Source organism: Pollachius pollachius (genome assembly GCF_949987615.1).
Source record: "Pollachius pollachius genome assembly, chromosome: 11".
NCBI lineage: Eukaryota > Metazoa > Chordata > Actinopteri > Gadiformes > Gadidae > Pollachius > Pollachius pollachius.
Window position 1 is genome coordinate 15,420,218 of NC_136944.1, and position 22,510 is coordinate 15,442,727.

Consider the following 22,510-nt stretch of genomic DNA (forward strand, 5'->3'; position numbering starts at 1 on the left):
ACGCACAGAGGCAGGCACACACACATACACGGGCACACACAGCCAAGCACACACAATCAACATATACACACAGAGCAGACAAACATGAACACACACACACACAGTGGCAGACATAAACCTACATACATATGTTACCATACATACAAATACTTACATACAAAATCTAGCATTCCTAAAATTCATATTTTCCTCTATCATTTGTATTTTCTTTGTCTCTCTAACTGGTTTCAAAGTTTCAACACATATATTGTACGCACATACATACGTGCATACTTACATACATACATACATTCATACATACATACATACATACATACATACATACATACATACATACATACATACATACATACATACATACATACATACATACATACATACATACATACATACCTGCAGACCTATAGACATGCAGACATACAGACATACAGACATGCATACATACACAAATACGTACATATTCTCCATGTGCAATTGCTATGTTGAAGCCTGGATGTATTTCAGTGGGGAATTTCCTGATCATATCCTGTCACTATGGAGAAGTGCTCGTGACTATACCCCCTTGAGGGTCTGCAAAACACTGCCCCAACCCCCTCTGCTATTTGTTTACACCAAAGCTGTGGGGTCTGGACATACATTCAGCCGCTGTTGAGCAGGGAAATGGTTGGTGAGTCCTAATGAATGCAAACCGACAAGGCGATGGATTTATTTTGTTTTTTTCCCTTCAATTACCTTAATCACAGCCTAAAATGAGCCCCCCCCCCCCCCCATCAACACCACACACACTCTCTCTCTCACACACACACACACACACACACACACACACACACACACACACACACACACACACACACACACACACACACACACACACACACAATAACCCCACCTTCACAATGACGCAGACAAATTAATAAAACAGATCAAATATAAATCAGACGATTCATATTTTAGGGGGTTATAGCCTAAACATCGAAGAGGACAGATTGATATTTGAAACAAAAACAAAGCAATACAAGAAACAAGCCCCCTGTCTCAGTGGATGTCCACCGCATCGCTAATGTCTGCAATTAGTCTGCTAAAGTGTATTCCAGGATACAACGGGAGACACACAGATGTGGGCTTCGGCTCTCAAGCGCCTGATGATTAGTTTTACAGGTGTATTCCCGGAGGGGCCCCGTATCTTATTGTGTCTGCATCGTCCCCCGATGCCGGGGAATGTGAATATACTACATACTACTTATATGGTTACCATAGACACAACACTCCAGACAGTTAACCCCGTTGAGTCCTTCCTCTCTGTAAATATATTGACGGACTGATTTGTTTTTTGCTGTTGTCGGAAAACATACACGATTATGGTGTCACAACAAACAAAATATGCGATGCCAGAACATTTAATAGTACTGGTAATATTGTCGTTGCTTTTGTAGTAGTAAATAGTGCTACGTTTTGCAATTACCCTACGACTAAACTGCTTCTAATACGAATACAACTACAACGGATGTTTAGATGCTGTAGGCCTACAGCTAAATATTTTGGAGCAAATCGACTTCCCTGCAAGTCATTTTCGTGTGCCCTCAGCACTCTGGCAATATCGCCAAAGACTCAAATCATTTCCCGTAATTCAAAATTAAAATTGGAAATGGAATGAGCACTTCCTTCTGTCTTAAAATGCCCAATTAAAGAATCCACCATATTTGAAATAGCTGTTTTAAGTCAGCCCTCTAAAGTTCAACAAAGAAGTGTCACTCTATTCTATTACGTCCATTCTGCTGGGAATCCTCATCCCCTATGAACTCAATCTCCTCCAAAACATGTTATTTTACCTTCGCGTTTCCCTTACTTCAAATTCATCATAAAACCTTGAAAACTCCTTTTGTCATTTAGAGGACAAATGAATTCTGACAATTCTTTCAACAAAGTTTATGGCGTTCTATAACGGCTAATATGTAACGTATGATATGCCTACATACATGACCTTCAACGGTGAGAGCGATGGCCGTATACGACGCAGAGTAAAACACCACAGACATATAGGCTACGGATGCAGTAAGAGGCCAAGAGAACGGCTTTAGTCCACCACAAACAAACACCATTCGCTGCCAGAGGAAGTATTGTCGTTGTTTATGTGTGTATATGCGTGTTGTCTGTTGTATATGTTTGTGCTTGTGTGTTGATTTTGGGGGAGGTGTGAGGCCATGTGAGGACCAGGGGGGGGGGGGGGGGCTAAACACAAGCTCTGGGGTAGCCAGGGGAGCCGAGCTCAACACAGATAAGGGCGATCATGCTGAAAATGACTCATAGGTAAGACCGCCTATCTCCGGATACCCAGCTAGAACAAGCCTTATCAAGAGCCCTCCTGATCTGGATCTTAAAGACTGAAAGTGCTCGAATTCGCTGCCGCCAGAGTAGGTTATGTAGTGGAGCGCTGCAACTGCAGGAGATGGAAAGGCTTACCTGGCGGCCCAATGGACCGCGAGATCTCTCAGGACAGCCGGTGCCGTCGGGTCGAACGGATCACGACGGCGCTCACAGCCACGATGACCTCTTGTAGTGGGGCACTGGTTCACATTCATAAGGGTTAGAAGAAAGGGGGAACAATTTCATTTATATAATATGGGAATACTGAATATCTTTTTCTTTATTTATTGTTGCAATGATCATGAGTATTTTCACTTATATTTTGTTTCTGTAAACAAAAATGTGTTTGGCCTTTTAACTACCACCCCCTTTTTGGTGAATTTCCATGACTACATGTCTGAATATATCAGCTTATAACTCTACTGAGTTATAAACTGTCTGATATATTTAGACATGTAGTTTGATGGCCACATTCTTGCCTTATCGCGTTACACCATGTTCTTTCTGTGATGCTCCATCTGCTTGCAACTTTTCAAGGCTAAATAAAAACATTGAAACAAAATCCAATAGGCCTAATAGCACTCTCTCGAACCGGTGCTGCATACATATATTACTTTTTGTTTTACTGAATAACATGTGAGAATAGGTCTGGAAACAATCACGACTATGAGCCTTTTCTATTTATCTGTCTTTGTTATATATATTTAGATGTCATATCATCAGAAGAACGGTATCAATGAAAGGTTTTACCTTTCTATTATATTCCCCAGCTTTGGAGAGCACGCAGGACTCCATCGCACAAAGTTTAGGTCATCTCACCGTGCACCAGCTTAAGTGCACAAACCATCATTTTCAAGTTTTTATTTCAATAGCAGCAAAGGAGATAACAATGTTTCCGTGAATCAAGTGTATTCCCTTTCAGGAATCACATCACCCAAGTCCCAGCACACTTGACTCGGGATTAGAAGAGCCAGATTAAAAAGCTCAATTTAATTACAGCGGATGGATAGATCCACCACTTCAAATAGCAATAAGTAAGGCCCCACTTATAGAGAGATATCTGCCGGCCCCGCTGAGGTCTATCCACCCCAGGTAAAATTGAAGATGTAATCTTTCCACCGCAAAGAATAAACTCCACTGACTGCCTGCCAGGGACACACACAGGGAGCTCGTGATGTCTCCGGCTCTCCAATCACGGAGCAGCGCCTTGTAGCCTTAATGTAGATCAATTATAGGGCAGAGGAGTCACTGTCACATGTGATTCACAATATCAATTTCATGCTCCCGGAAAGTGTTTGGCAAGTATTCCCCTCTCTTTACATCTGCTAACCAATCGCAAGGCGACGTGTCAAACGCGAAAGACAATTTAATGGTATGACAGTTAACCAGTGAGCGCGGTGTAGGAGACGATTTTCCCAACAGTCTCTGTCTGTCATGGCGTGATATTTATTTATTTGCTCGCATAGCCCCGCACAAATAAAATGTCACATCTCATTTACACGAACCCCGCACCCCCCTCCCACGCCAACCCCCTTTTTGTGATGCATAGATTTGCTGGAAACGGTAACTGCAGGGACCGCTGGAACTGATTAAAGCGCCTTTAAAGCGTGCTCAAACACCAGGCCCACAGTAGGCTATACCGCGCGGGTGTTGACACACAGAAATGAAACAGCGGACACCTGGTAGTCCCCTCATTTCAATAATCCCATATTGTGGTTTCATCGTAAGCGTAATATTTAGAGAGCCTAAAATGAAAATAACTTTGTGGTTTATTGGGGGAATTCTCGTATTGGGGGTTTGGTAAGGGTATTTTACAAGGGAAATAATTTAATAGTTTCTTGAGCTTTCTTAAATGATTATAATGGCCTTATCTCTGCTGTCATGAAAACAGAATGTCATCTGTGTATGCCACACACCATTGGAACAATCTATGGCAGCCTGGCCTCCCAGCATATCCAGAGTCCTCCATTGACAGTACAGCCACCCTCTGATTGAAATGTACTCATACAAGGAGCTGAGCTCTCGAAGAAAAGAGACAAGATTCTCTCCCCGGTCCTCGGAGGTCTGGAGGAGTTTATTATATATTTATCATGGTTTTTTTTTACATAAAACACGCAAAGGTGCCAAAGCCATTCCACATTTTGTGAAAAGAAGCAGGTCCACTAATCTATGAATAGGGGCAAACCACCCCACTCCCCCCCTCCCCTAGTGACAAATGTTATCTCGGTGTGGCATAGAGGGGTTCAGACCCTCCATTCAGACCCCCGCTCACACAGGCAACCGCTAAGATGATGTCACCCTAATCCTCCCCAGGGCAGCCTAGAATCTGTACCCCCCCCCCCTTTAGATGGGCAGGTGATTTCTATGTGTGAGCAGAAAAAAATAATAAATAAATACAGAATCGCCAAAAAAAGGGCAAGCCAGGAGAAATTATTATTTATTCTGAGCATACAATGGGTGGGGGTGGGTGGGTGGGGTGGGGGGGGGGGGGGGGGGGGGGGGGTTCGAGAGAGGGTCAGAGTGCTGTCATATTCTATATACACATCCCACGGTTCTGGGAGATGTGATTTTCCAAAAGGTATAACAAATGTACTGGGGGTGGATTATGTGTTGGTGGTGTTTTGTTGACGGTGTGTGGTGGTGTGATCGCTGCCTTTTGACATGAGTCAATGGGACTTTGTCTGGAAGTGCATGATGGGAAGAATTGTTGGCTGGGTGGATGGATTCATTGGATGATTGATTGGTTGTGTTATTGTACTTCTTATAATTCTCAAATCGTCTCAAAAATACAATTTTTTTGTTTAATGGTATGGACAATGGTCAAAACATACATTCAATCATAGGTGTATACATTCAAAATACGACATAGGTCCCACTATGCATGTTTTTCCCCCCTGGTCGCGAAAATCGAACTCATTGTTTTCTACGTAGGCAGAATGTATCGACGAACGGGAACACAGAAGTTGTGGATCTGAACGCCCACCGATGCACTACACTCACCCACTTCTGATCCACCAGGAGACATTTCCTTTAAGTGTCGGGTCAGTGGAAGTGGAGCCGCCTTCGTGTGATCTCATTGTGTTTGTGTTCACACACGTTGTTTGTATCCTGGTGGTTCAGCCTTGGACGAGGTCACTGAGGGGTGTGTTTCTTTTTAACACAGAGTAATTTAAGTTCCCTGGTTGTCTGAGGTTTTGGGATGGAATTAATCGTTGGGATCCTCAAGGACGGGAAGAAGACGAAGATGTCCAAGAAATTAAACGGGATTAATTGAAAATCTTAATTACTTTCTGAGGGCATAAACATCTCAATATCAATTAAAACGTGTTTCCCCTGCTCTTGGAGGATATGGGGTGCAGCAAGTTAATTAGATGTGGAGACTGATGGCCGATTTTCAATATAAGCCCTTCGATTGAACGCCTATGATTTAATGGCATAAATAATGCATGTGGGGGCAGGGTGGGTGGGTGGGCTTTCCCTTTAGTTTCACACTCTTCATGAGACCTGTTATTTTACCTGTAATGGCTACATCTACACACACAATCCCACGCACACACACACACAAAGGCACACATCCATACCCACATGCGCGCGCACACACACACACACACACACACACACACACACACACACACACACACACACACAGCCCTGCGCATTCAAAGTTGAGCAAAGTTGAAGGTTAGATAGATAACGTGAGGCGAGGCGAGCATATCCCGGGTTATAATTCGAGTTTCTTGAATTATAGAGTGCATATTAAGCAGAGGGAGAGTTATATGACTGGAGCCCCAACAGGGAAATAATATCCTCTAGCCGCTTCGCTAGTGCACCGCGGTCCACTGAGCAGATAAAAGCTGGGCAAAAAAAAAAAAAAAGCTGGCGAGCGGATGAGGGAAATGTTTTGGAGGTGTTACGGTGATTGTTATTCAAGGGACAGCCTCACAGCCAACCACCGGTAGGCTGGCCTGCAGGCCCGTCTGTCATCACGCCCAATTTCACACTCATTCGTTTTTTTTTGAGTGTTTGTGTTTTTTTTTTTCTCTTCAAGTATTTATTAATTTACGTGACATTTTCCTTAATTCCAGTTTATCTTGGGTTTGGAGGGGGTGGGGTTGATGGGCTAGTCAGAAGGTAGAGGTCTTCTGCTTTTACCTTGTCGCTTCTCCGCTGAGGAGGAGGAGGAGGAGGAAGAAGATGAAGAAGAAAAAAAAAGAAAACGTCGGGCCAGTCATGAACCATTTAACCAGAGGGGAAAACGCCGGGCCCCCCCTTTCCCACCCCATTCCCCACTCTCTAAACTGGTATTTCCGAACCAATCTGTGTAGTGTATTCGAATTGCAGAGTAACAAATGGACAGTGGAAAGGGGGTTTGTAATGGTGATTAGAGTCTGAAATTGGTTCAGATTTACAGTGTCAGTCAGACGGAAGGAGAGGAATAAGCAGTCTAAGCGCTCTAATGGATCCATCGGCTCGCTTGGGCTGCTCAGCGGGCCCAAGCGGGGGTCACCAGCCATCCGCGCCCACACGCCCCCCGACTCTCCCACATCCCTCCCCACCACCACCACCACCACCACCACCACCACCACCACAAAAGCACTTCAATTTTGTTAGGAAATGTATCAATTTAACTGACTCGAGCGGCACACTGAAAACCTAATGAATCTGGACTCAATTTTCCACCACGCTGCCCCGACGAAGGGAACGGAAACAATGTTGGTGTTGGTGGTGGTGGGGCGTGGTGGGGGGTGGGGGCCAGTCGGGGGATTGGCTAGGCCTGTGTCACATCCGAACCCCCCCACCGCTCTCTCTCCACACGACCAGTCAGGGGAAAACAGGCATGGGTGGGGTGGGGGGGAAGGTGGGGGTGGGGGGGAGATGGGGGTTCAGGGTGGGGGTGGTTGGGGCTATTGGCCTCCGTTTATCGAGCGATAGCGATGGTGACGGTGGTGTGTGGCGGCGGCGGCGACTGCTGTCACTCATCTGACAATCACGTCATTAAAGGTGAATTGGCTTCTATTTCAGCCGCGAAATGATAATGCTAATTGAGTGGCAAAACATAATACAGGGGGAAAACTGTTGTTGTATGGGCCGCTAGAAAGGGGGTGGAGGGGAGAGGGTCAGAGTTGGGGGCTGGGGACGGGACGGGACAGATTAAATGGAAATACAATGGCGGGGCGTGAGGCATGGCAGATGTTGCTTTGTGCCGAGCAGCGCGTTGACATATCTCTTGCTTGTCAGGCCTTGCGCTTTAGAAGAGACTTACAGGACAGAGGGGTGGGTGGGGGAAGGGGTGGGATGGGGGTTGGGACGGGGGAGGGGGGGGTAACCAGATGGACGTGTAGAAGCAGAGGGGTCTGAATAAAACAGTTAAACAGCGGAGGCTGGGTTTGGGAGACAACCCCAGTGCTGCGTGAGACGGGACTGGATGACTGGTTGGTAAATAAGGAGTGGTTAAGGAGTTAAGAGTCTGCTTTTATAAGGCGCTAATGACACAATGATTGTGGGGGCCCCTAAATGGCAAGGCTAATGACAGAATCCTGTTTCAGTGGTTAGACGTTTTATTTAGCGCTCGCACCCTAATCACTAGTGACCCTCCTTTCTATTAGAACTGTCACGTCAGCTCCACTCCTATTTGTCTGGCGCTCCTGAAAGAATCAGAGTGGGAATATCGCTTTTACTAGCCAAGGTCAAGTGGATATAGTATTTAAACAGCTTGTATATTCTTTATTCTGCAAAAGTTGAGCTGGTTTCCTAAGACCGCACAAGCGTAATGTTGCTTAAGAAGATTAAACATTTTCCAACTGGCTCTCGTTTCAGGAAGGGGAGGGGGATTAGGATGTCACTTGTTTGGCACACCTTGGGCGCATACTTACATCGCATCTTAAGCTTTGATCGACGTGTCAGAGTACGTGTACGCTGTATCGCGGTGCTTTTACGCAGGGCTATAAGGCGCCGCTGTCAGACCACCGGACTGAGAGAGAGAGAGGGCCAGTGGATGGGCTTCTTGCCCCCTTCCACTTGACCTCACCATTATGGCCGACGATTGATCTCATTTGACAAGGGCTGGCTGTGGCGGAGCCCTCGCTGTCTGCCAAAGCTGATGGCAAAGCGGACGGCTGTAATGTTCACCGGTGAACATCAGCGTTATGGGTGGTGCTATGTCATCCGGTTTGATGCTGAGGGAATGTTTTTTTTTATAGTGGTGGGGGTGTTGTTCTGCTGCAAGGGGAGCTCTTCCGCAAGGGAAAGTCAGTGGTTTACCAAGTTCAATGTTTTGTGAAGACAAGAAAGCTTTTTCTATTATATTGTATTAGGGATTAAATTTGTATTATTGATGGAGTCGGACCATGAAACTGTGAGATGTCTGAGTTTGTCCAAATGTGTCAGCATATCATTCAGTCACCCCCCCCCCCCCTCTCCCTTTGCAATATTTGCCTTTTTGTTATTTATAAAGGTGGTTTGCAATATAAATCACACTGTGACCACTACTAAAATACGAAGCTTAAACCGGGCTATCTCTTTCATATATCTGAGAAATAAATAGATTCCTCATGATCCCAGCAAAGCCCAAAGCGGGGAGTCAGAATCCTGACATTTCACTGTCGTCTCTGTTCTCCCTCAATGAGAGAGATGAGCTCAAGCTATGTGTGTTTGTTCTCCGCCTCGGACGGAAATAAACAAGCTGATCAATTTGTGCTGAAGCCCTGTGGAAAAGAGAAGGGAAAAAAGTTCTAGATGCTATTTTACAGGTTCAACCTGTTTTATTCCCCCTTCCCTCTCTTCGTGTCCATCCCCTTGGTGTTGGACTGTGGGACATTTAACCGAGGGACTAGCGGTTTCATATCAGTAACAAAAATCAAATAATGCAAGATGATTTACTCCCCCTAGCAACTAGGGAGCATACTCTTAGCAACCAGCCAAGCCCCGGGCTTCGGTGTAATCAGCTTGAAAATATTTCAATTATTGTGTTGATTTTAGTGGATTTTGAGAGGCGGGGAGAGTGAGCCTCAGTACATTCAGCCCCATGACCTGCCGAGGATGGCATTGATTTAAACAGGTGTCAGGGAGGAAACGTAGAAGCAATTTAAATGGGAATAGGATGGCAAAGTCATTGAGCATTGTTCGCGGCGTGTGTGACATCCAACTGATGCTGCCAAATCAATGCGGCCTCAACTGAAGATTCCACACCGGAGGATTCGCTTGTCTGCCTGCGATTGGACCACCGGTGCGGCGCGGCACGATTGCTTTCTGGGGTTCCTGTGTATCTCACTCATCTACATTGTTTAGAATAGAAGAGGGCAACTCTTCAGCACAGCAAATGGTTTGAACCGAAGCTGATGATGCAGCAGCCCAGAGACAGCTGTGTATTTTTTTTGTTTGTTTGTTTGCTTATGTCTATTGACTTTTTCAGATATGAGAGAATTTTAATCTGATTCTATGCAATCATTTTCTCCTCTAATGCTGGTATAAAGGAGGCACAGGTGACTCATACTATTATATGTGATACCATATCAGCTATGAAGTGGTTGTTCAGCTTGTGTTAATATACTTATAATGTAAATATTGAATTTACTCTGAAATAATGGTCTGACATTTAGCTATCCAGGTTACATCTGAAATATGAATAAAAACACATTCATAATTAGAAAAAGCTCTGAAATCTTCTTACCTGGGTGTCAATTCAGCTACACATCTGTCACTCATAATGGCAGTCAGGTAGTGAGGATAGGGTAAAAGTTGCTAAATGTTTGTTAAATACCTCATTTAAATTTAACACACATGTTTTGTTCCATTTTAATTGCTCAGTCATTTCTAACTAGTTGGGGATGTTATTTAATAAGCAAACTGCACATTATTGTATATTTTTCTATTTTTTCCAGCATTGTTTTGGTCCTATGGTTGGAAAAGTATTGCATTATAGTTTAATTACAGATGGTGGGTTTTAGCTTTAATAACAGTAATTCTTCTGCTTTCATACAGTGTCATGGAATAGCAATTAAATGTGTTGCACTAATGTCTTGAGATTGGATGCACTGCTTGAATCACTGCTTGAACAAGAATCGTCTCTTGTTGAAAACAAAGGAGGGCTGTTATCTAAGTGTGGGCAAAGTGTAGGTGTGAGGGAGGTTTGTTGTTTGTGTCGCGTCATGTGCGGGTTTGTGAATGTGTTTGCTTATTACAGGGTTTGTTCTTTGCTGCCTATTGAAACATTGGGGGAAAAAAACAACCATTCTTTTAATACGGTTAATTGAAAGCTCCAAAGCAATGTTATTTTGAGTTTTTGATGTGATGCACGATTAAAACAACACGCAGGATCTGTTGCAGATGCGATTAAGGATTATGCTACTTTTTAAACACACGACAATTTGCAGTTCCCGCTCCGATTTTCAGTGCCTTTGAGAATAATTGTTATTTTGCCTTATACAATTGAGGTACATCCGTGAAATATTTTGTGGACCTTCAATAGCATATCTTTTTATAATTAAAAATGTGCAACTGCCCAGAACTCAATAACCTTCAGGTTAACATATTCCAGGTGTGTTTACTGTTTAATGTTGACAAGGACTAATGTAAACATATCAGCAGGCTCAGGCATTTTGGATTTCAGATTGGCCTCAAGGTAAAAAATTAATAAATAAAAAATCCCAAATATTGCAAGACTGTCCTTGAGCAAAGTGTGCAACTGAGAAGATACCCCTGCCCTCTGACGTCTGTGAGAAAAAAAAATACATATATTATTATGAGGCTATGAGTGGATACGCTTGTTAGGATTATAGCAGAATCCAAATAACTGTTCGAAAGTGTTATTTCAGGCAATTGGTATGTAGCTGTCTTATTTAGACAGTTAATAATGAAATACATTTAAAACTATTAAATGAAACGGCTTCCAGTTGGTTTTGAAAAAATACACAACACACAATAACAATTGCAGTGTTAATATGGCCAATTACAGAATTAGCCACATAGCACAATGTTTGATAGCTAGTTGCTATCAAATACATGGAAATACCACTGAATAATAACAAAAACCCATGTCAGAAGTCACAGGATTGATAGTTTATAACAACAATATTATGCTTGTATACATTCAGTTGAAGACATTGTATGTGGTTAGGCCTACTTTAACAACATATTCTACAATGTTCTTATGCAAATGTCTGCAAATGTATCACATTATTCACATTCTAATGTGATAGTAAATCAATCAATGAATCAGTTGGTCAAATACATTTGGACAGTTTATTATAAAAGCAATATTGTTGAATATTGTTGTTACAAAAGATGCTCCATCATTTCCTCTCTGTGGTTTGTTTGCTAGCTGACATTGCTAATGTCTGGTAAAATTATAACCTAATTAATAGGTCCAAGTAGACCCTATTGTTGAATGTATCATTAAACATTTTCCTTGAGAGAACCTCCATTTAAAGGTCCGATGACATGCCACCAGGTGTGGTGTGATTAGACGTACAAGCCATTTTGGAAATCGGCCCCTTATGACATCACAGGTGGGCGTGTCCACCTAGATGTGTGCTGGGTAGATCAGTCTACCAGCCTATCCAGTGGACTGTAGCAATCGTTGCTCATCTATACTTCACACATCTAGGTAGACACGCCCACCTGTGATGTCATAAGGGGCAGATTTCCAAAACGACTTGTAACATCTAATCACACCACACCTGATGGCATGTCATGGGACCTTTAAATAAAGGACCCAAAGGAAATTAAGCATCTGGTGTTAAAAATAAAATTGCTGAAGCAACAAAAAAAATAAGCATTTGTCATTATGATTTTAGTGTTGAGGTGAGAGTAACTAAATTGAGAAGTCTATTTTTCGCTTCCTCCTATTAGGTACGACACATGTCTAGCATTTTTAGCTTGTGTACACTGTATTGAGTGGATTGTGTATTCATTTGTAAACTCATCCTTTTCCCCAAATCGACCTAAAGCAAAATACATCTTCAATTGTGACGTCAGAAAGATGCTAATGTGTGTGATCACATTAATCATCTGATGGGATCTCACATTCGCCAGTTAGTCCACCATGATTCACACTGAACTGAGGTCCAGAAGTCAGGTGTCGTAATTTAATTGTGTTATTTCCTACTTCCCTCGTATACTTCAGGGGACTGGAGAGTAGAGAAAACTAGGATTGACCCCTCCCCCCTCCCCCCACCCACTTCAACCTCCCGTCCGCACCCCTTACCCAAGACATCCCACCCTCCACACACATATAGGCCTACACTTGAACTCTCTCTCTCTCTCTCTCTCTCTCTCTCTCTCTCTCTCTCTCTCTCTCTCTCTCTATCTTTCTCTCTCTCTCTCGTCTCGCTCTTCCTTTCACACTCACTGGCTCCCTCTCTCGCTCCCTTTTCTTTTTTAATTGGGGACACTGGGGGTTCACCTCAGTTTTCACTTTAATCTTGACCTGAGAAGATAAACCCTTGATAAAAACGAGAATCATTATCTTCCCTGAGAAATTCAAGGAATAATTTCCCCTGCTCATGTTGTAGCGATTAACGGGGGAAAAAGGGCTTTGCTGTTGAAGATATCTCCAACATGTGGATATTGTATGGAGTCCATTGAAGGCTGTTCATGAAGGAGGTGTTGAAGTGAGAAATTGGGGAGGATGTGTGTTAGTACAGTTGAAGGATTCACACTTTAACCTGTATTGTCTGTGTGTAAGATTGATTTGTTTTGTAAACCTGACTTCATAGATCTGATTCAGAGCTTTTTTTCTGAAAGGTATAACAAACTATGAACGTCTAGTTTCTCAAGAGAGGGCAGTACAACTGTCAACGTTCATCCAATGTAGTCTGAACCTAATGCTTATCCATATGATGATACAAGGACTTTGCTACTATGCTAAATGTGCTGTTTCATAGAAAACAATAAGAAAGAGATTCATGCAGACATAATCAGTCTTTCCATCTGCGTATCGTCTTGTCTTGATTTTGTATTGTTTTACCTCTACACTTGAGAATAGCATCGATCAAATGGAAAGTTGACATATCAATCAAATCAGAAATGGCCTGATTATTTTCCCCCGCATTCAAGGGGATTTCCAAGCACTTCTCCTCGCCACCGACCGGCTATGTCGACGTAGGTAGCGTCTTCATACAGTTTGGGTACAGACATTGTAGCGGCTACATGGCGACTCCGCTAACTCTTTAGCATGTCATCTGCAGTAAAGCGAAGGGTCAGCGACTGCCCCCAGACAAGGACACGTTCCCCTCCCTCCTGATTGGAGGACTGCCTGGTTCTCTGTGGAATATAGTGGCGTGGAAGTAGGTCACATGCGCTACCTTAATGCGAGTTGTGGTATAAGTGTTTTCAACTATACAACCTTTTCCAGCGTCTGAATTAATGTGCCCGCCATTCATTTTAGCACTCTAACCCCGATGAGGGATGTAATGTAGACCAACTAATGGCGTTTACTTTGCCTTGGATAAAAAGGGGCACTGTGGAGGCCAGTTTGCGTTAAAAGTGTATCATTGTTTGCAAGTGCCACGGGCCTGCTTTTAAATGGGAGGGAATCATCTATACCAGAAGCTAATGCTTGACCTGAAACACTTTTACTTATTAATCAATGTGAATCGACCGACATCAGGGGTCAAATGGTGAGGTAGAAAGTGCTTGGGTCAGTTTTACAATCTGAAGGTGTTGATGATGCTGAATGGATCCCTTGACCAATCGGTCATCAAGCCAATCAGTTTGTTTGTTTGTTCGACGTGCATACAAGTTAAAACCCCCATAATAATATAAACCCGGGGAAGGCAATATTGCAGTGACGAGGGGATTTCACTCCCAGCAGAAAGGTACTAGGTTAGATCCCCAATGTTGGATGCCTAGATGTAGGCTTTCTTGAGGGAGATGCCAATTCAACCTAAGTCGCTTTGCATAAAAGTGTCTGCTAAATTACTTAAATCGGTAATTGTAAAAGTGATCGCAACATTGGGAGAGCCTCCAAGTCCGAGGCCCCTGAGAAGCCCTCTGGGGTATATTCAGGGCCTATATATCTCCTGCGACCCGATCTGCATGTTGGGCGACCCCATTGACGTAAGGGGTTAGGCATCTTGTTCAAGGGTGGGCTGCAGACATTCGGGTTTGAACCCACAACCTTTTGGCTTGGAGTCAAACACCCATCTGACTATCCTGCCCCCTTTTTAGAAATGCATCATGCAACCAAAATCACCAATCTTGTTCTTGTTTCCCTCCACCTGAAGAGCTCATTTTGATCCACAATCTCTCCTCAATGTTAAACAAAACACTAAGCGTTACTTGGGGATTGGTTACAGAGATTCTAAACGGTTGATCCCTGTTGTGCAGTACTTAAAATCTAATTAGAAAAGCCAAATCAGACGCTGTTGTCCAGGCTGAAGTGTCTTTACAAATTCATTAACCATCTACCTGTGATTCCTTCATAGCATTTCCCCTTCGGGAGATCTCCGCAAAATCACAAACTGTTTGTGCGTGCTCGTACGTGAACGTGTGTGTGTATGTGTGTGTGTGTGTGTGTATTTGGTCTGTGTGTGTATTCGTTCACGCTCTCTGCATATGGGTCAGCATGACACGATAAGCAGTTTAAAAAGGGATGCCTCATGTTAAGCAAGATGAATTGAATTATGGTGTGATGTTGCAAAAATGACGACATCAGTGTAAAAAATTTATTCAGGGCACTGATTGTTACCAATTGTTTATGTTTGTGTTTAAGGAGGCTGCACATGGCGCTGTAATTGTTCCTCCTCCCTTCTTCTAAATCTCTTATTTAGAAAGCACCGGGATACTCATTGATTGCGCAGAATGAATGTTACACCGGAGAGAGAGAGCGAGAAAGACTCATCGAACTCTGTGGTGCTCTCTCTCCCTCTCCCTCTGTCGATAGTGGTGGTGTTGACGAGGTGGAGCTGTCTTCCGTCATCTTGCGTGTCGTTGATGGATAAGCTCACACTTCCAAGAGGTAACCACCATTGATTCTGTCCCGCTATCACCTCTAATGTGCTTCCAGCCTTTGCAGAGTAAGCTCTTTTATGACTAATCACACCCATTTACACAACTGATACGTTCAAGTTTGGTTGGTTGTTTTTTTGTTCCGTTTTTTTTTTTGGTGTGTTTGCGTCTGTGTTGTTGTGACGGTATCGGTGTGTGTGTGTGCGTGTGTGTCGTGTCAGTGTGTGTGTGTCAGTGTGTGTGCATGGGTGTGTGTGAACTTGTTTGTCGGTGTTGATGTGTCGGTGTCAGTGTGTGTCAGTGTCGTGTTGGTGTGTCAATGTCAGTGTGTGTGTGTGTGTGTGTGTGTGTGTTGTGTGTGTGTGTGTGTGTGTGTGTGTGTGTGTGTGTGTGTGCGTATGTGCGTGTGTGCGCCTGAAGCTCTCCGACACATAGTGGCGGTACTGAAATGTTTCCTGGCTGTCAAATAGGCCCCACTTCCTTTGCTCTAACAGGATCGATTTCAACCAGCGACGGAGCCCCCCCATAACATGCTCCTCCACAGGGCACATTGATGGGTAACATTTCAGGCCCAGTTGAACCCTATTTCCCCTGGGCCATTAACCGGAGAAAACTGGACCCTGACTCGCTCTCTTCTTGAGTCTCGTTCATCCTTTAGCTTACTGCCACATTAATGGCAGAAATTGTATGTGTCAGTATACTCGGACCAGGGAAGACAAAAGATTAAATAATGTGCATGTAATAGTGAGATCTGGGGGTCTTGGCCTTGACGTGCTAAGTACATCTGCAACATGACTTTAATAGTGGAAGAGGAGAGCGAGGGAGGACATGTCAAGTCTTTCTCGGGAGCCTTTTATAATTGCAACTAGAACGGTCCATCAACGAACAGGCCTTTAGGCACATCTGAGCTCATGCTATTAGCTTCAGGATTACCATCTCTTCTATGTATTTGTATAGTATGGTTGTTATTAGTAGTATCGTTGTTATCAGCATTGTTATTATTGTTTTGTGATGTTTTTTATTTATATTAATCATGTGATTTTTTGGTTTTATTATGTTTATTATAATCATTAGAATTTGTTTCCTTTGTTTAGGATGCACGCTATTAAATCGAGGATAATACTAGGCAAAAATAACATTTTAATAATTAGCCAGTCCTTTTCGAAGGAGATTAATGTCGTCTGCCGAGCGGAGAGGAGAAAGGCGGCGTCGTGTGGACTGAAATGATACCTATTCATCTGGAAGGTTAACTGCACCCCATAGCAAAACTCCTCTGATGTCCTGCTGTTGGCATGACCCAGATCAAGAGATAATTAATTAGAATTAATTGTGTCATCATTTTTTCAAATCCATTAACAAAATAGGATTTCTGGAAGTAGCCTCTTGGAACATGTCTCGGAGTCAGACGTCTCTATCACTAATTCTAGAAATGGAGAGATGGAGCGATAGAGGGATCCAGAGATCGAGAGATAGAGAGACAGACAGTAGATATATACACACATCAGATACATGCAGGTAGATACTATGTAGGTAGGTACTCAAACCATACTGTTTGATAGACAATGAGATTTGACCACTAAGGAGCTGGGGAAATCAAATGCAGTGATGCGTTTTTAAAAACAGGACATTTCGCTGAAACCCCTTCAATATCCATAGAGACATAATTGTGTTGAATTGCTTTAGCTTGTGGAAATGCTGAAAGCATTTTTTTTTTCAGGACCATTGCTTTACAATGTACTTTATTTATACATAAACATGTATTTAGAAGTGACCCTATATTGGCCTTTGGATTGAATGGAGTGTGAGTGGTCGGGACCCCTTTAGGATGCCCCCCCCCCCCAATCTCATGTTCACAGCAGGTTTAGATTGTTCCTTATTACTTATACTACCACAAGACCATATTGAAGTAAGAACAGGGTGAGGGGTGTATGGATGGGTGGCTGGATGAATGGATGGATGGGATAGATGGATGGGTGAATGAATGGATGGATGGATGGATAGATGGATGGATGGATGGATGAATGATTGGATGGAAGGATTAATGAATGGGTGAAGGGATGGGTGGATGGATGGATGGATGGATGGATGGATGGATGGATGGATGGATGGATGGATGGATGGAGGGGTGGGATAAGGAATGGATGGATGGATGGGTAGGTGGGAATGTGGATGGGTGAATGAATGGTTGGTTGGATGGATGTGCGGGTGGGTTGGTAGATGGACATGGATATATGTGGATTCTAAATACTCAAATAGTAATTTGAGTCATTATGGGTAAAGGTATCAGAGGGAGCTAAAGCCTTGAAGCCCTCTTAGCGTGTTGTGGAAATATCCAATGGCGGGGCCTGAGGTAATCCATCTTAAACATATACCAGTGTAACTATAAATAGCTTTTAAAGTATGAAAGTACACCCTGTATGGTTTAAGTTTGTACGTCTGAGTCAACATCGGGGGATCATTAAAACATATGCATGTGTCGTGGTATACCCACCCCTTATGATGGCAGTTCATACTACTTAACACATTAATTTGTTACAAATGGTCATCATATGAATAAGGATATATGTTCTTATTTTCACAAGGGGATAAAGAAACAGCAGTTATTTAATAAGCATAAAATACCATGTTGGTAAGTGTTAATATTGGTGGGTGTAGGTCAGAACAATTAGCTAAAATCAATATTTTCTGCCTTATAGAAGATACAAGGAGATGAGGAGAGACAATATTTCTAGGGAATATCTTTGCTCACTAATTATAAGTGCCCTTTAACTGAAAATCCTAAGTCCTACAAACAAAAATCTCACACTGTTTACCTACCTTTAGAAACTGCTTTTGTGTATGAACCAGTAGAATACAATTGGTGAGAAAATATATGCATATAAACTTTCACAGTAGCCTCCTCTGTGCTCATTAAAAAAGGGTCAAGTTTTGCTTACTGCTTCAAAGTTTCTAAGGTTAAATCTTAAAGTTTTTGTTATTTCCTCAAGCATGCTGATTTCCAAGCTGAATGATACCCTTCAGGAACATGACAGTATGGAGTGTCCACCTAGATGCATGATAACATCAATAACAGTCCACTGGTAGGCTAGAAAGTTGAGCTAGCTATAATAGATTTTGGTGTGATGACTTCACACAAACTCACATCTGGTGGTGAAATTGGGGCCCTTTAACTGATGACATCGAGACTAATTGTGCCCTTAAACCTGTGTACATCATAAAGACCCAAACATACTGTCTTAATACCTTCTCAGATGTGAGCCATATAGCAATTCCAATACTGCCTTGATTATGTTTTGGACCTGAGCCCCAGTTCTTGTGGCACCTTTCGTGGCGATGGACATTTCACTTCTTTCTACCAAATTGTTTAACCTGCAATTATCCGATTGTGTGAATTGTTAAAGGTTGGCGAAAACTCACGATAACATAACAGGATCCTGCTACGCTACAACTACGGACTCAGAAAGTCAGTAGGAGCAGCTGGAGATCTGCCTTCAAAGCCATTCCGCTGATGACATCAGTGGTGATGTCATTGTCCAATTAACTAATATTGTGAGATAGATATTGACTGTGGCTGTGTGCATGTCTTTGTGATGCCGTGCCAGCCAATGGCCAACTGTGCTTTAATCCAACCAATTCTCCATTTAGCTTCATATGTCTCTTTTAAGTTTGTTTTGTCCTTGCAATGTGCCTGATTTTGGGTTGCAAGGATCGACGTTTCCATGGTAGTGCAGCCCACGTTCCTTCCTCCACGTGTTGGACTGATCTTTTTTAGAACCGTGCTGCATACGTTTTCCTGAAGTACACCATCTGATGAATTAAGACAATGATCCACTAAAATGAACACACTGATTAACTGAATACCGAGCAGCAGCAGAAGTAGCATCTTGATGCTAGCCTTTCTGGACGCCAGGGAGCGCAGGTACACCTGTTGTTTCGGTTGGTCAGGGATTAGAGGTGAGGTTGAGTTTAGAGTTTTAGGCTCATGATGGCCATGCTTGGATAAGGGTTGAGGTTATATGCTAACGCTCAGAATGTCCTATCTACTATGTCTATCTAGCTAGCTAGGACAAACATTAGCCTCTTCATCAGAAATCTTTGAACAATACAAATGAATGGTAGGACCTACAATACAAACACACATGGGAGAAGGAGTAATACCTGTTCTGGCCTGCTCTGCCCCTGGCCGTCTGGGAGCATTCCACTATGGCTGCACTAGATTTTCCACAGAATCACTGAGGGCGGAACTTGTTTGCCATCTGTAATATCATTCTGTCCATCCTTCCGTTCCTCAATCCAAACCCTGCTTGTGCTTTTGAAGGTCGTTGTGTTATCTAGATGGTGGTTGCAGCGGTTTGTTCCGTTTTCATTGGATGTAAGTGTTGTGAGGGTCATTTTGTTGTTTGTTGTTTAGAAAAGTGAGTGAGTATTCTCACTAACATTTGTGCGAATTAGAATTCGCACAAATGTTACACTTTTTCTTAAGACTAAATGTAAATTTAGGCAAAAGGTTCTGACCTCGAACAAAAGGACTTAATGATAGTGCCCAGTGATAAGGGCTTATAATGAGAGATATCATATTTGGGCAAGGTCTTCTATATAATGGAGGGAAATCTTTAAAATAGTGTTAATTGTGTATTATATTGCTGATACAATAGTTACATTTTAATTTGAAAAAAACAGCATAAGTTGTGACATCACAAATACTACAGAATAACATTAAAAAAAAACACATTGACCAAGCTCAGTTCCACCTCTAACGTGTTCCCAGTCGTTGCCTTTTACTTCAAAAGCACTTGCTAGGTATGTGTAATTGTGACGTGTCAGAGAACCCATTTGCTTAGTGCAATGCCCCTCCCCCAACAGCCACGTTCACTAGAACCATCTAAAGCTGAGGTCTGACACATCTGACGTTTGAAAGCAGAAAGTTGCGTTTTAGTTTTTTCTCCAGAAAGTTATTTATAGTGTAAATAATAGCACATTGGTAGCCCATCAAGTATGCTACAATAAAATGAATGTATTATGTAAAATACAAATATTTTATATTTATAATATAACAGGCCTACAAAAATGTAGGCTACTTTAGGCTATTTTGGTTTATAAATGTGTACAGTTCATTCAGTGAGGCTAAACTGAGGATTAAAGGGGATTCCACATACATGACACTGACCCTTTAAAATAAGCAATTGGACATTTTTATACCTAGTATGTTTTAATTTAGAAAGACCTACAACTTGAGAATGTGGAAACATAATGCATAATCATTAAGTCTCTCAGTTTTACTCACTGAAACCTCGGACCACTTATTATGACGTTTTCCATACATAGGCCTACGTCTAATTTTGGTTTATATTTAGGGTAGTAAACTACAGTCAATACACAAAGGTATGCCTATTTATGTAGGCTAATGCGCATTTGTCAAATTAACTGATGTTAGTATCATCTTAATTTTCCATATAGGCCTCGGGATATATCTGTTTTATCAATCAATGCAGGACGATTACAACTACCTAGAAAACGGTGAGACCTAATGAATGAAGAGTATGCGGTCTAAACCCAGGCCTGGCCCAGGTTTGCACAGAGATTAGAATTATAATTTCCATTGCCGCATTAGTGAGTGAGAAATGTGAACTAATCCTAAAAGACAAAGTACTCATATATTCTGAGGAAGAAAATTCCTTTGACCCATGAAGCAAAACGGTTAGGCCCACGCGTGTGTGTCAGGATCTAAGATCAGATGGGGGGGGGCGACCCAAGATGCGTATAGCATATAGACCTTATAATAACACAACTTTTTTTATTACACAAGGAAAACCTTGCTCGCTGTAATGTATTGTTTTGTTTCTCACCTCAGCACTTTCACATCTAGTGGATTAACGTCTGTAATTGACAAAATAATAAATAATAACAAAGAACTGAACAATTTTGGCATATCCCTTGTATTATTGTTTCATAATGGCCTGTACTGTGCCGTGTTTGTCATGTATTGTGGGTTTGGGGACATATATTTGTGTTTAATTTTACTTTTGAAAATGGTTATGTTACGGTGATATTAGTTCATATTTTTTGGGGAGTCATTGAGAATGTATGTGAGCAAGATTGTCAAATGGCTCTCGGTGAATACATGCCTTTGGCCTAATTAATTGCGCAAATTTGTTTCTATTAAGTAAGACTAACACATATTGAGAAAACTCCATTAACCTTAATTAAGCTCGATTGACTAATTTAGGAAAGGTGTGGTTGGAAACAAGGCTTTGGTGTGTTTCTCTCTCTCTCTCTCTCTCTCTCTCTCTCTCTCTCTCTCTCTCTCTCTCTCTCTCTCTCTCTCTCTCTCTCTCTCTCTCTCTCCCTCTCTCTCTCTGCCTCTTTCTTCGATAGTGAATAGGCTGCTTTCTGCCTTTGGGCTGCTTTTCCTCCTCTGAGACCTGAAAATGAGAAATGGAAATGGAATACCAGGAGGTGCTAAATTAGCTGCCTGATCTGCACTTATTGCCGCACACAGGCCTCTATTACTTTGCCAATCTGTGCCTCTCTTTTAGCATTCCGTGCATGCAGAGGCTTCTAGATAGCATATTTATCAAATGGGAAAATGAATGCACGATGATCAGTTAAATTGAAAATCAGCGTCTGCATGACAGCCCGACCTGACACCTCCGTAATTAGAAAAAAAAATGATGGCGTCCGATGCATAATAGAGCAAAAACAATTTACACTCTCCCATAATGATCTGGCGTTCAAATTGAAAATTTTCTCTGGGTTGAAATTGAATTCATAAAGTGTGATTCATGGAAGACACAGCTCCTGGAGGCAGCCTGGGTATATCGATTGATAGTTTGTCCTGAATCACGCGTGCTGCTCTTAGGCAAGAAAAGCTTAACTACTTAAGCAAATCGCTAATTTCACCTTAAGGCCACCAATGTGCAGCCAGCGATACTCCTATTCAGGGGAGCTAATGAATTATGGATGAACTGGGCATAAGTTCCAAATAGCCTAAGAGTATAGAAGGGAGAGAGGAAAAATTAACCAAGGGACATCAATTTTAGGTTATTTCCAACCGACCTCTCACTTCAATCTGGGAAATAAACCTTTACCAGTTTGGGGGGGCAAATTGTGCTCTGTTTATATAGCCTAAACGACGTCCTATGGCTTAAACTGTGTGATTAAATGATTTGTATTATTTTATTATTATAAAATAACCGTA